Source organism: Anopheles maculipalpis, chromosome 2RL (genome assembly GCF_943734695.1).
Source record: "Anopheles maculipalpis chromosome 2RL, idAnoMacuDA_375_x, whole genome shotgun sequence".
In the NCBI taxonomy this organism is placed as follows: domain Eukaryota; kingdom Metazoa; phylum Arthropoda; class Insecta; order Diptera; family Culicidae; genus Anopheles; species Anopheles maculipalpis.
In genome coordinates this window covers 3,101,013-3,115,200 of record NC_064871.1, presented here as the reverse complement: position 1 = coordinate 3,115,200, position 14,188 = coordinate 3,101,013, and the positions used below count along the sequence as shown (strand labels likewise).

General features: G+C 44.2%; 1 protein-coding gene across 2 annotated transcripts in view; it reads left to right on the top strand.

Annotated features, from left to right (window-relative positions):
• The window catches only part of LOC126557483 (3-phosphoinositide-dependent protein kinase 1), a 386,951-nt gene that overhangs the window by 187,584 nt on the left and 185,179 nt on the right, over positions 1 to 14,188 (top strand). The window contains exon 5 of one of the 2 annotated variants that reach the window (XM_050213274.1): positions 3,999 to 4,015. The exons of the other annotated variant lie outside the window; for it this stretch is intronic. The gene's annotated coding sequence lies outside the window, so the exon portion shown is untranslated. Of the gene's footprint in view, positions 1 to 3,998; positions 4,016 to 14,188 lie in introns of those variants that run through there. 2 annotated transcript variants of the gene reach the window in all.

Genomic DNA, 14,188 nt, shown 5'->3' with positions numbered 1-14,188 from the left:
CGTAGAAATCAAATATTATCTCGCACTTCAACCGGACCTTAACGTTCGGTACAGCACATTCTCTTCCACCTTCTGCCACTTGTGCTATTTTCCTACCAGTTTTTAGTTATCTTGCATTATCCCATACCTCTGGTGCCAAACATTCACCCTGCACGAACCTGCAACACCCTGAGAAGGGAAAATTAATGCAATGTTCGTGCTAGATAGCTGGATTTTTTTCTCTCAAGCAGCATTATGCACTTTTCATCCTCTGCCAGGTAAATCCAGTGCCAGCAGCAGTGATAACAGGGCAGGCAAGCACACGCAAGAAGCACGAGAAAAGGGAGGAGATCCCGAAAGTGGTCCCCATTTCTCTTCGCACCGTGGTTTGCTACCACAAACTTTGCATTTGCAGCTCTTTGGCACCTGGCAAGAGAGGTAACCACTTACCCATTTGGCTGCAAGCACCGTGATGTGGATGTGAAGAGCCACCAAAGCGCGCTTCATTATAGCGGAAATGCTCCAGAAAAAGGTAGCTGTGTCGTGCGAGAGCAACAACAAAAAATCCACTTCAAACGAGTTCTACTAAAACTATCATCATATGAAAAAAAAAACAAATGTGGACCAAAAAGGACCAGCTTTCGTCTGTTTTTGGTAACTGATTTACTACCGTACAAATGCGGACGAACTAACACTTGGCTGACCGCTTCAATTAACTCACTGGCCCAGCCCATTTTAACGGAGTTTGCTCCTCTTTTTGCTACACAAAAGGAACGCACGAAAGCATTTTTAATATGCAACAAATCGTCGAGTAGAGTGGGACAAAATTGATAAACTTCTTTAAGTACTTTTTTCTGTGGTATCTCTCTATCTATACTTCAAGCTCGTATTACCCATTTTGAGTGTACAAAACCAACGTACACTCGCCCCGAGGTGAGCGTTGTTCTGCGTTTGCGAAAAACTTTTTGTTTCTTCTCTCAAATAACAAACAGCAAACAGACGAGAAGCGAGAAAGGCGAAGGCGGGAACCATGTGCGAAAGTTTCGGGCAGCGGGGAGCGGCCAAAGGCCGGGAAGTGAAAATTCATTGAAAAAAGCGACCATCCATAACGTATTAATTTATTTGGCAGCTTCGCTTCACACTCTCAGGGGCGTATCAAAAGTTTGCTGGAAAGTTCTAGCATGCCAGCCGTTTACAGCACCACTTTCCGATCCCTGATCGTACCCGTACTATAAACCTTGGCCGGGCCAAGCTTTTTATTTCCGCACCGTATTCCTATTGCTAAAGAATTAAATTACGAAACTGCACGAATATCTTATTTTCTCGGAATCTGGATCGAATTGTTTTACAGCGAAAGTTTTTTTTTATGGCAAACTTTCTACGCGCTATCGCAAATCACATGACGACAAACAGCTCCAAAAACCCCGTAGCCTGACAAAAGTTTTGGGGTGTCATCTCACATCGTTAACTTGCTTTGTACGGCTGGCTGGATCGTATTTAAAAATTTGGTAACGATGCTTTAAAAATACACAAAACTGTTATCTTTTATTCTTTTATCACAGTATGGCGCACGATTATGAGGCAAAACAGATAGCGTAGTAGATAGATGGGTAAATTCGACAAAAAAAACGGAGCCGTTGGAGCCGTCCGGAGCCGTCCGGAGCCGTCTGAAGCCGTCCGGAGCCGTCCGGAGCCGTCCGGAGCCGCCTGGAGCCGTCCGGTGCCGTCCGGTGCCTTCTGGAGCCATCTGGAGCGGTCCGGAGCCTTCCGGAGCGGTCCGGAGCCTTCCGGAGCGGTCCGGAGCGGTCCGGATCCGTCTGGATCCGTCTGGATCCTTCCGGAGCCTTCCGGAGCCGTTCGAAGCCGTCCGGAGTCGTCCGGAGTCGTCCGGAGCCGTCCGGAGCCGTCCGGAGCCGTCCGGAGCCGTCCGGAGCCGTCCGGAGCCGTCCGGAGCCGTCCGGAGCCGTCCGGAGCCGTCCGGAGCCGTCCGGAGCCGTCCGGAGCCGTCCGGAGCCGTCCGGAGCCGTCCGGAGCCGTCCGGAGCCATTTCGAACTGTTCTGAAACCGTCGAAATAGTTGGGGCTGAAATGAATTGAAATTTCGCAGCGCTTCAAATCTTCAATGATACGGTGATATAACCTACATTGGTGCTCTCCTCAACGGATCCGGACGGTTCCAAACGGCTCCAAATGGCTCCAGACGGCTCCAGACGGCTCCAGACGGCTTCGCTGGCTTCGGCTAGGGGCTCCGGACGGCTCTAACGGCTCCAGGCGACTTCGGACGGTTCCAGGCGGAACCATGATTTTAGTTTAGCTGGAATTACGTTCCGTGAATCCATAACTGTAGTGTAGTTCGTAAGGGACACTAGACCCAAAAACACGCACGGTTTGTGTTTCAATCTTGCCAGAAACATGCCAAGAAGTCTTGGTGTTCCCATCCAATTCGCAACTCGGTGCAGTTGTTTTGGGTCCATGAGAGGCGCACTATTAAAACAAATTTAGCCAAAGTTCAAGGAAACTAGTTCTAGTGTCTCTCTGAGCATGGTTTAATGATTGAGAGACCACCCCAGAGGGATAAAGGCCAAGCGATTCCTCGGATCTATGCATGCAGCTATTTACTTCCGTTCGAGCTAAAAATAAGTTCTCGAATAACAATTACTTCCGCTCCAATAAAATTTATGTCTTACTAGCCGTGCGCTACCGTACTTGGTAATATTTTTAGAATTATGGATTCCAAATAAACATTGAACACATTTTTAGTAAAAAATATAAAATTTAATGTTTAATGAAAAATATACTCCATTCTATGATTGTAGACTTCAACTGGAGGAAGTAAACCATAAAATACAACCAAACTACGACCATCAACTCAACTCTACATGCAATACGTCGAGTTTGGAGAAAATTAAAGCCACGGTTAATGATGTCCAATCATCCATTTTTAGACAAAGTATCATTCTATCCCGCGTTAACTGCTTCCCTTTACGGGCACCACACTAAAGCAACCTTTTTCCGCACCGTACCACCTAACCACTTTCCACCAGTAAATTATAAGCCAAAAACAAATGGCAGGAAATATTTCACAATGCTCTATACTGTAATTATGAGCGAGACTTCTTCTTTCGTTCTCTCGGTCCTGGGTAAAAGACTCCCCAAGTCTGGCGGTTCCGTAAAAGATCGTCACGATTTCTTAATCATGACGCCACGCTACCACCCCACAGCGCGATGCGCTCTAGCATTTAGTGGGAAGAACTCAGGGAAGATCGGAGTGCGGTCAGTGTGTTGGCTGACTCATCATCGACATAATGATTAAGCGCTTGCCCCGCTCGGTATGCTGGGCACGGTTTGCTTCCAATACGCGGCGCCAACAAGCAAAGAGCGAAACAATAACGACCTCTTCGCTTTTGCTGGCACGACAGACCGATCCGGGGTTTTGAATACATTACAGAGGCTCGTAAAGAGCGTCACGAAAGTGTTCTAAAATTAAGATGTATAACTTTATACAAACAAAACAAGGGAGAGAAATAAGCAAACTTAAGAGGAGCAGTTTATTAAACTATTTCCCCAAAAAACAAAAAACACTCTAAATTACAATTAATCCATAGACAAATGAGGATCAGACATATATTACACAGTTTTATTTGCTTCTCACTTTCACTTCAGATAGCCAGACAAAGCTATTTCTGTATTCCTAATCCACCTCAGGTCAGTTAGAACACACGCTTTACGATCCCCACATGAAATAATGTTAAAGAGTTTCCTAATCACGACGTAATCGGACGCTAAACGAAACACCACAACCAACCCGATAAACCCTTCACGACACACACAAACCAAACCTTGTGCTCCAGTGCACAGCCAACAGCCCCGGGTTCACCCAGTGATCCGATCAAGTGATGTTGTGTAGAGGAGATGAGATGAGCACACTTAAATAAGAAAACATACGCCATCCGTTGAAAGGCCCTAATGTGCCCTTAAAGACGTACACATTGTGGCCCACCGCGTGCATTCGACAGCGAGCGTGTGTGTGTGTGTGAGCAAATTGTGGTTTTTGAGTAGCACAAAAAGATGAAAAAAAAAATTCCCAAAACAGATGAGGGCTAAAAATCTAAACCGATATTTGGAGAACTTCCAACAGATTCCGATCTCATTTGGACCTCTCCACCATCCTCGTAGACTCTCGAGGCGTTTTCGGTTTCCTCTGGAACGGTGCTCAACGACGACGACGACGACGACGACGGTCTTCAAAATCTATTCCCTCGTTCGCCGCAATCAGCCATCGGATGCCCCCACCGCCTTCATTCGCATTCCAGCGGGTCCCAGAAGAATCGTAGCCGAAAGCAAAATTATATCTCTGGGTGTTTGTCTCGCTTTCGCACCGGCACGATTATCTCAAGACTCGAGGGTTGCGAACACAATTCTTGTATGTACTGTTGGTCCTTCCTTTGTACCAAAGGGAGAGAGAGAGGGAGAGGGTAGGCAGCTTGCTGGTCTCTTCAAAAGACGCTTCAACCGTGTGTCGGTATGTCGCAAATCAATGGGGAGCATACAACAAAAAATTCTATTAAAACCGCAAAGCTCTCAGAGACAACCGACTTCAAACATCTCGTTCAGCCTAGCAAAAATATTGTTCTTCGAGATGTCTGTGCGTGTGTTTAAAGTTAAAGTACAAGACTCTGCACACATCATCAGATTTAAAACTGATTTAGAAAAACAGCAGATTTTCTGCCCACAACTCTTGGAAAGCCCACACAGCTAGAGCACACAGTACCCTTCAACGGTAGCACTGATCCCTCAACGGATCTTTCAACCAAAAAAACCTACTCCAACGACAAAACAGTGTGGCTTCCGTTGGTCTATCCACGCTGTCTGTCTGGTGAGTATGGGACCGCCACCGCCCTGGCACTCTGCCCACCACATCACACCACACCACCACCCATCCCAACATAAGCCTGATTTCAATCAATAAATAATAATCCTATTTTCATAAACATTCACATTTTACGACCTTCAGCTTCTGCCTTTATTGTTTCATATATATTATGCGTTTTTTTTATCGCAGCTATTATTTTCGGTTTTATTATTTGTTTATGGGCATATTTTCCTTTTGCCCTGTGCTTTCCGAGAAATTCTTGTGTCTCTGCAGGGCGGCGGTGGACAGTGGGGGGTCACTCGAAGTGCTGTAGCTCCCTCGCCTTCACTCCCTTGAACCTTGCTCGAAGTCTTGTCGCCGGAGAATGGACAGACGATGAGTAAAGCATAGATTATTGTTGTTTGTTTGTCGAGTGAGCGTTTGGTTGGACTGTCACCACCAGCTACGGCCGGAAGTGCGGTTGTTCCGGTACATCGCGGCACGTGTGTGGGTTCCATACAGCACCATGTTGTGGTTAAAAATCTTCATCCATAAACAAAAGTTTCCATTTGGCATTGCAAAGTTTTTAAACATTCAATTCTCCAGAAGGATGATGAGCTATGATGCCTTCTCGCAAGTTGGATTCCATTGCGTTATTTGTATCGAAAGTTGATCAAAATCAACTAGAACCGAGGTCTAATCCAATTGACTCCACCTAAAGTCCTTATTCTCTCGATTTAAATCGTAAAATTAATTGCTGCATCATCTTCTCACTTTACAAACAATTTAGACGGGTCTTGCTCTGTGTGCGGTTACGTCTTAATAATAATGAGAGCATTAAATAAAGGCAACATCTTAAACTAAGCGCCTGTCGTTAAAATTGCATCCTATCCTCACACCATCGCATCGTACTGCAACTTGCGCCACCTCGGAAAACGTGCACACTGTAACCAACAACAATGCAGCCGTTATTTTTCACCGGATAACTTTTACTTACGAAAAAGCGGAGCCATCATCCGCCACTGCCGGAAACCAGCAGAGTGCACAAATAATGCATTACTTTAGTTGCTTTTTTTTCTTACATTCGCTTCCTTTCCTATGAGAAGAGTTTAGCATTCCTTCGCGTCGAAAAACGGATAAGCAAAAGTCAGATTTTGTCCACAGCAAGCAGCAGCAGCAGCAGCAAATCACTACAACTGCTTGCTTTCACGGTTTACGCGATGAGTTCTTCTCCAACAGACGCCTGCTCTAGACTAGTAGTTTGTTGTAAGAAGGCTTGCAGCAAGCACTAACAACAACCAAAAAAAAAGGCATTGCATTCAAAAGCCTCTGCATAAGCGGGTATTCACATTGGAACACGGATTCACTTTTCAGCGGATTCCCGTTTCCACGGACTAAATAGAACGCTCATTAACTAAACTTTTCGTTAAGCTTTCTCGCTCTGTCTCCAGTTTGCAACACAAATGCTTACGCCATTCCGCATCTTATCCCATTTCCTGCTCTTATAGTTACGCTGATCTAGATGATCGTAACAGAAGTCCTCTCCAGCCACAGTAAACCAGCATCCAAATCACTTTCCGAGGAAGTTTGTTTCTGACTCAACTTTCATCGTTTTCGGAGCGCGTCAACTTGCGCAAAATGTGCGATACTCGGTACCGCGATTTCTTTGCCTTGACTTTGACTCCGAGTGGTGGAAAAAGTGGAGCTTAGCGTACACAATAATTACAACACTATGTAGCGTAACAAAATAAAATAGCTCATTAAGCCAGTCTTCACACCGGCTGTGGGTGTTGCTGTAAGCATGGGTATAGTTATCTCATAAATGCTTGTGTGCATCGTTTGGTGTTCCCTCGGGGAAAGGAGATTAAACGACCTTCAAATTTGTATCACCCATCTTTCGGATACACTTAGTCATCCGCTTGGAGTGGAGAGTGTACTGGAGCACTTCCGAGGAATGGCACCGAGAGTAGATTGCAAGAAATTATTTTACTATCATCAAACATTCTTCAGAACAAGGATGTTAAGCAGAGATCCTCTGCACTCGGCAGTATTCCGCCGTACCAGGTAATGCGGTTAAGAGAATCGTTTAAGAAGAAGAAAAAAGTACGACAATTTAAACAGTGCAATCAAACCAGGAGTCTCACTTTCACCCGAAAAGCTACATCACATCTTACTTTTGAAAATTCAATTTGCAAGATTGCATCCCAGCATCCCGCCGAGGGCGTGCCGACAATCGGGGAAAAAAGGATTTTTTTCTTCTTTCTTTCGTTCCATTCTGGAAGGACTGAGTGAATGGTTTTTGCAATTCCATCCGGATTCCATCCGCAAGCACTACTTCTTCCCCCTTCTCTTGCTTTTGCTTCCCCTGGCTGTATTTTCTTTAATTCCACCAAGGTGGACGTGCGGAAATGCAAACAATTCAAAAGTAGCGCCGCGAGAAAACACACTTCCATACGCTGGCCATACTTGCCAGCTGTACGGTGGTGTAAGCGAAGTAACAGCTCACCACTACCACGGGTGCATTTGCTAGTGCAACTACCTACACAGTTGCAATTGCATCGTGGCAAGTGTGTCGTGCAAGAAAGAAAAAAAAACGATTGCCCCACCCCGATTGAGGTGATGAACGTGCGAGGGGAGATATGACGCGAGGTACGGAATAAATAAAAAACCCCGTTGGGACTGTGAAGAATATTGAACAGCGTCCGCTATCCCTCCGGAAACAAACCGCTCGACGAAAAGGAGTAAGAGGATGGCGAGAATGGTATAAAAACTGTTAAGTAAGTCGTCCCATGAGGCTTTTTTGTATAGCAGATATAACGTAAGAAGTTATGTTTTGAGATCATGGAAGAACAAATCAACAATAATTGGAAGTGAATTTAAGTGATCTTATATCTGTAAATGCAATAAAGAGCTAACTAAATTTGTAAATAGAATTGCTACACAGTCCGTATGATAAGTCACAATCGGCCAGTGCCATAATTCTTCTGCTTTTGAGGCTCTACTACGCTCGTCTATCATTTCTGGCTTTTTCGACTTGATAATCCATATCCGAATATTTCGTCTTGGGCATGGAGAGACCACCTTAATACGATTTGATAGAGCTGCCTGGACGTCCCGGTATTTAGACGCCAGAACCGGTCTTCAAACGTCAGGACCGGGGTTCAAATCTCATTCAAACCATGCCCTCCTAGTGAGGACTGACTATTCAACTACGTGGTATCGTCAAATCCAGTAAGCCATTCGATGGCTGGTGTGGCCAAGAAGGTCCTTAAGCCAAGAAGAAAAAGAAAAGCTGCCTTCGTGTTAGCAACTTGTTCAACTCTATGATTGCCATAAAAACTTTACAAATGAAATAATTTTATAATAAAAGACGGCGGAGCTGTTTTTCTCTGGTAGGAGAAGTCCTTACTTTGATGCTTTTTAGTCAATCTGATATTATTAATTTCATATCTTTCTCTTACCTACAAATTTGTTTTGAGAAATTCATCAGCTACCCCTGCAAAACAACCGACCGAGTTATTTATGATAAAAAAAAAGAAATTTCTTCCAGCTTCCGTTCCGACAAACAATTATGGTCAGAACTTGCAATATTAAGTGAAAAGCTTTCTCCTAAATGCAGAATAAAATACCACCTTTTTATTAAATTGATTCGCCTTTCTTGGGATAACGCAAACGAAACAGATTTCTGGCGAGAAAAACCAAAACGCGATGAGCTACAACGACGCCCTTACTCAAACAAACCGTCACACCTTGTGCCCGCTGTCACATTGGTGCGTTGTGCTGTCCGATAAGAAACTGACAGGCCGCCAACCAACGATTGATTTACTGCCAATTCTAGGCCACTTTGCCATGTTCTGGGTGCCTTTGCCGTACGACACACGAATCACATTCGTGAGCTCCGAAAACTCTGCCGAATGGAACAACGACAAAATGAAGATTACCTTCTTCGGGGTTTTAAGGTGCACCCCGGCCACCGTGTGTTTATCTTGTCTGCTTGCAGTCGCGTCTCTTTCGAATTTCGACTCGACTCCCTCTCTCTCCCCTGGTTCTCTACCATTCGCAAGTCACATCTGATGTGTTCTTGCGTGATGGTGCGTTTACTAGTAGCTGTAGCGACCCCAGCGCGTAAAACGACAGGTCGTTTCATCTGTTCTTTTGGCAGTGTCAGGCAAGAAGCGTAAAACAAACAGGAAAATGACAATAGCCTAGCAGCAACACAAGCAAAAACAGTTGCAAACAAACAACGAATGAACGAAACTCACCAACATCAACATGGTGAGTGATGCGACGAACTCAACGTACAGAAGGAAACGAACCACCAACCAGTATCAACTTTGTACCAGGTTGATGCCAGGCATTCTCTTCCAACAAGCAAACTGCAATGGCTTCAAAAAGTTCCCCATCCAACCCGTGCCCGTCTTTGTTTCGTGTTAGAAATAATAATGAAACAAACTCGTCAGTCACAACAACACGAAAACAATAACAATCACACATTTCTCTCATTTCTGTCGAGCGCCTCGAGGGTGGAATTTCCTCACTGGGTTTCCCATTTTCACACTCCCCCTAATCCCTCGGGGTATGGTGGTATTTTTTATTTTCTCTCTTTATTTATCTCTCATTCCCTGCTCAACTCCTGGGGAAGACTACATGATGCTAAAAGTCAATCTGCTGGCAGCAAAAACGTCCGGTCCCGGAAACAGTACAACACTGCCGAACTGCCCGAACTCAATATCCACTTCATCCCTGTGACAAGCGGAGGTTGTGATTTGTGACAGGCATAAACGACTATGGCAACAATGAAATGTGTGTTCTGGTTGATATTCGTTAGTAATGGACAAGCGTCGATGGAGCGAGCGGCTGGAGAAGCCAACAACCATCATCCCAAATTCCATCCGATCGTCGTACGCCCTCTGTCTCTTTTTTTGCTCCTCTCCTCTTGTCAGTGAATCACTTTCGATCACTCATCGTAAGGCAGGCCCCGCCCTATTGGTACGAGGGTCATTACACGATATCATTATGGTCTTTACGATAATGAGCGGCGAACGAGACGTTCTTTGTTACGCGTGGTTCGTAAAAATGCCTATAATACGCTAACAGCAGCATACGCTTCACCTTACTTTTGACCCCAAGACAGTGCGAAGAACATGTTGAGAGACGCGTTATGCAAACAAACTACCGAATGTTGGGAATAGTGTTGATGTTTTTGGATGGTTTTCTTTGCTACCATACTGACCTGGAATGAGAGATAAACGAAACACGAATATTAGTACATTTGCTGATAATGGACTGTAAACTAAATTTAGAAACTATACAGAATCATCTACTATAATGTGTGGTTTAAGCTGTATAGAGCCAATATGTGTCCCTGTGCTATATACAATTGCTTCTACGGACATTTTGATACAAAATATGAAGTCTGAACAATAATATCTGAAGAATTGAAAAGTGCAAAGAAAGAGCGATCGTAAATGTTCTCGTAGAAAATATCTTTGCAATTGAGAGCGTCGTCCATCAAGCAGGCTTTAAACTGACCTCAGCCGTGACTAATACTATTGTTGGGTCACACCTCGATCAAAGAACCTTATCCCAGAACCTTCTTGAAGGATCAGAAAGAGTCAAAAGATTGCTATTTTTGTATTAATGTATTGAGCTAACTTTCACACTATTTCAAGTGAAACAATGAGCACCGAATGCACCCTCCGATGTCCCGATAAGATGAGAAACCTAACTCACTTTTCCGTATGATGTAAAACAATAATATTGTCTCACCATTCCCAAACACTAACAACAGGCGCTTACCGAACCACGACAAATCGTTAATCAGCCCGCTTTGTCCTTATAGCTATGGGCTGTGTTTATACAAAGGATCGGTTACACAATCAAAACCCAACCGGTTCGCACCGGAATGGACCGGAACATACATCAGGCAGGACAAAATTTACCATTTCCTTCCGACGCAATACGGTCCCCAGGCTGGATCGTACCTGGAGAAGGAAACAGCCCAGACACCGGGTGGCGAAGCGAATCTTCCGGTCACCAGGTATACAAACAACATTAACATTTGCACAATCTAGGGACCAGATGTAGAATGAAGGTCACACAGTGTGTGTAAGCTTGGAGATTTAGAGAAACAGTGTAAAAGGTAATATAAGGTGGCAATTCAATTTCTTAGAGTCAACCATTGGACGTGCCGTTCGCGTAAGCTGTGTACCAAATCGAACGAGAAATCGGAAAATAAGCATTTATCATCGTTTGGTACTATTGAACTAGACTCAGAGAAGTTGCTCAAAGTACCTCGACAGATTGTCCAAGACCTCTTTATGGTAAATATTCTGCAACCACGCCTGTTTCGATACGATAAGAATGTCAATTATTCTAACTACTGTAGGGTTGAACGAATAGGGCATTTCTCTGCAGAATGAATAATGGAAAAATCTTGTATTTGAACTCGAATTGATGTAAGCAGTGCTCCAACGCTAGGTCTCTAAGATAACGTGAGAATTACAGTGATTTTCTTGAACTATTTCTACTTTTTTTCTCCATCCCATTGCCTACGAGACTTTTTGATACAAAATTGATTGTCACTACGAAAGAACGGTACGGATGGGATTCGATACCTGATTCTTCCGAGTTGTTTGGTAAACAACCATCAACCGAAAATTCAACCATACCTCAACAGAACATAACAAATTAAATAATGACAATCCGGTTACGGAACACTTCACTTACGTCTTCATTTCTCAACCACTTCTGAAGTACACTGTACACCCCAGTAATGAACAATAAAGCGACAAAATAAATAGATTCTCGTTCACAAGCTGTACCGTGTGTACACCGTAACGTAAAGATCATTTGCATGTCGCACGTCCTACATCCCCCCGAACCAATCGGCGACCCCAAAACGAGAGAAATAAATAAGATGCAGAAGCGTTACCCCAGGCCATTCCCAATCAACCTCTGACGCCGCAGGTGAAAAAGCAGTGTTCACTTCTTGTGTGTGTGTGTGTGTGTGTGTGTTTGAACAACTTTCTTCAACGGAAAACACGTGCCATCGTGAAGCACCAAGCGCCTCCATCATCATGCAGGCACTGGGCGCCTCCATCGTAACACCATGTGCTAGGAAGAAGTGTTGGAAGAAAAAAAACTGCCTCTCTTATTGAATTCACATAAACACAAACCGTTACCTCACACTGTGACCTCATCGACACACACACAGCACACGGCACACATGTCAAGCTGTCGCGTAACCACCAACACACCAACACCACACAGCTCATTTTACGCCGACAATTTCATTTGTAGCTTGCTTTGCGGAACAAATTTCAACCTCACACTCACAGCTTGTAAAAAAAAATGTGTTACACTTACGTGCAAGGGGGGACAAAACTGATTGTCGCTTGTTTTTTTTTTTTTTTTGTGTGTGTGAAAGCTTCTGAAAACTTTACCAGGGTCGTACAGTACAACAATCACCACCACAATCCATGTGAATGTCATAAACCACGTGTACATGGCGGACTGGTGAGCTTTTTTGCCGACGCCAGCAAACAGTTTTGTACTTCTCATCCAACTTTTTCATTTGCCTGTTTTGTGTGTGTGTGTGTGTGTGTGTGTCTACTATTTTCTTACCGCACTTGCACATGATGGCGTGACGGCAGGTGCGTGACTGATGTGTGAGAATAAAAAAACCATCCCAGCAGGCGAAAATTCACGGGCAAGAAACGAAAGGAACGTATCAATCAAAGTTTATAGGATTAGATGAAATTACGTAAGGTTATACACCAGCCATAACGGCATGTCGATGGCCACCGTCACCAGCGCTAGAATAACGTACGGCTGCTTTATTAAAGGTCTCTTTGGCATATGCTTCTTGCCTATACACAAAGAGTCCGTCCTAAGCAATTTAATCGAATTTAATCCATCCCCGAAATACCGTGTCATGTGGAGATGCTATTAACGGTGTCTACCACCAGAGGTTCAGATACCTCTCCGAAAACATAACCAAACCCATAAGTCAATTGGCAGTGACTAAATTAAGATTCTCTTCACAGGACGTTCGATAGCCCTGCCATTGAACACGGCTTTGTGCACCGGGCAGTGGAAAAGGTTGCTCTGGTCGGGCAACAATCGATTGATTACGTTCCATTGTGACTAGAGAATCCCGTTTCGTTCTAGCGATCCCGAAAATTTGCCCAATTTCTTTTATGCTAGCCAATTCATGCTCGGCCACGTTCGAGTAAAGCCTATCAGACCGCATTAGACCACACACACACACACAAACAGATAAGGCACGCCAAAAACCCCCCTCTGTGGTAGGGAAGGGTTCGGTCCGCTACACGTTTTATGGGTTTTATTTTTTCCCTCTCGTGTCTTAAGACGTCACCAGGATGAGGTGAAAAGATTGCTGAAGAAGCGAACATTTCTTTTATTTGTCAATCTAGCTTTAAGTTGAATCAGGAAACTAGCATAAAATGACTTTGTTTTTGGATGTATTTGTCTAGCTGACGCACATTAAAACAATAATTTATTGAACACAAAAACAAGAACACTTTAAACGTATTTTTTAAGAACGATTTGCTAAAATAAAAGATTGTCGACGTGAATAAAAAATTCAAGCAGCCGAGTTTTTGCTCTGTAAACGATATTTTTTCATCCTTACATCACATTGTTTAAACGTGAAATTGAATCACTTTTACCGAAACAAACACGTATTACCATATCATTCGGAAAATCGTCCCAGCAGGAAAAAACCAAATCAATCGATCGAGTGTGGATTTTCCACGCATTTTCACATCGCACGCTGGTCAAGGACGGCGGCAGCAGCAAAACCCAAATGATAACATCGACGACAATTCAATCGAAGAGTTCAGTTGGCGTTCTGGCAGAGTATCGCTACGGAAAATCCCGAAACACTTCTAGGAATGCTGTCCCAGCTCTCTCTCTCTCTCTCTCTCTCTCTCTCTCTCTCTTTACCACACCCCGTGCTCCTCGAACTAACTTACGAGCGCCAATTTTGAAAATGGAAAATCCAACCCGTCCAAGCGCTCGATTCGGTATCGTTCTGTGCCCACTTTTTCTTCCACCATTCGAAAGGCTTACAGCAAAGTGGAAAATAAACACCAACCGTGCGACCGTACCAACACACGAACATGCAGCAAGCAGATACAGAAGAGGAAGAAAAAAGCGTTCTCTAGCGTAAAAGGAACAGCATTTCCAGCTGGAAAATGGCAACGAAACGGAAGGAAAAGCGCAACGCCCTGATGCGGTATCAAAACGATCGCATAATTTATCTTTTAACAAGCACCAGGCCAAACCGGGGCAACAGCAACAACAACAGAAATCTTTATCGGAAAAGAGATGC